The following is a 696-nucleotide window of genomic DNA, read 5'->3' as shown; positions in this document are numbered from 1 at the left end:
TTAGAATGAGCCGTTTTAGGTAGGCGTGGTTGACTCTTAACTTTTATAAAGAATATCTCTTTGGATTTGAGACTTTAGTCTTTGCAACTTTACAGATCTTCTTTATGCACCAAGAGATTGTAACACTCCAAAGAGAAAGGAAAACTTGAAATTGCATCATTATGACCCCTTTAAAGAATATAATACTTTTGATCAAAAAAAATGATCCAAAGTCACAGAAAACTGATCAAAAATCACAGACTTTTATAAATGATTACAAAAGATTTCTACTGTAAATAAATGCTATACTATTGAACTTTATATTCATCAAATACTCCTGGGAAATAAATGCATCAGAGCTTCCATAAATTAAGCAGCACAACTATTTTAACACTGCTAATAATTTTTAAAATGTTTCTTGAGCACTAAATCAGCATATCAGAATGATTTCCGAATGATCATGAGATGGTGACGATTTCAGTAATGGCTGCTGAAAATTCAGTTCTGCCATCACAGGAATAAATTACATTTAAAATAAAAAAAGAAAAGTTATTTTAACTTGTAATAATAATGACTAATAATACATAGTAAATAATAATACAGTTTTTGTTTTATTTTTTATCAAATAAATGCAGCCTTGGAGAGTACAAAATACTTTTTTCCAAAAACATTTTTTTTAAATTGTACCGACCCAAACTTTTGAGCTGTAGTGCACGT

This window comes from Sinocyclocheilus grahami, unplaced genomic scaffold (genome assembly GCF_001515645.1).
Source record: "Sinocyclocheilus grahami isolate Dianchi unplaced genomic scaffold, SAMN03320097.WGS_v1.1 scaffold96.1, whole genome shotgun sequence".
NCBI lineage: Eukaryota > Metazoa > Chordata > Actinopteri > Cypriniformes > Cyprinidae > Sinocyclocheilus > Sinocyclocheilus grahami.
Note: the sequence above shows the minus strand (reverse complement) of the source record.